We start from the raw sequence: 257 nt of genomic DNA on the forward strand, positions 1-257 counted from the left end.
TGAGTGGGCGCGACGCTCCTCGGGGGGGTGGGGCTAAGCGCGTGACCTTCCGGGCATTGGGGAGGCGGGGTGCGTGACGCAGTTCCGCTTCCGCCTGGGCGTCGGGGGTGGCGGTGGTGCTGCGGGCCGCCGCCTCCTCCCTGCCCCCTGCCCTGCGCCCCGCTCCCGCTCCCGCTCCTGCTCCGCTCCTCCCGCCCAGGTACCCGCCGCCTGTAGGGCGGCCGGCGGGCCGGAACGGCGCTCTGCCGCCCGGCCGG

At 79.0% G+C, this 257-nt stretch overlaps 1 protein-coding gene across 2 annotated transcripts in view; it reads left to right on the forward strand.

The window, feature by feature from the left end:
• Positions 1 to 102: 102 nt before the first annotated feature.
• Positions 103 to 257, forward strand: part of MAPK1IP1L (mitogen-activated protein kinase 1 interacting protein 1-like) — a 12957-nt gene continuing 12802 nt past the window's right edge. For both annotated transcript variants that reach the window (XM_010579804.1, XM_010579803.1), the window contains exon 1: positions 103 to 199. The gene's annotated coding sequence lies outside the window, so the exon portion shown is untranslated. The remainder of the gene's footprint in view (positions 200 to 257) is intronic.

This window comes from Haliaeetus leucocephalus, unplaced genomic scaffold (assembly GCF_000737465.1).
Source record: "Haliaeetus leucocephalus isolate CR32 unplaced genomic scaffold, Haliaeetus_leucocephalus-4.0 Scaffold678, whole genome shotgun sequence".
In the NCBI taxonomy this organism is placed as follows: domain Eukaryota; kingdom Metazoa; phylum Chordata; class Aves; order Accipitriformes; family Accipitridae; genus Haliaeetus; species Haliaeetus leucocephalus.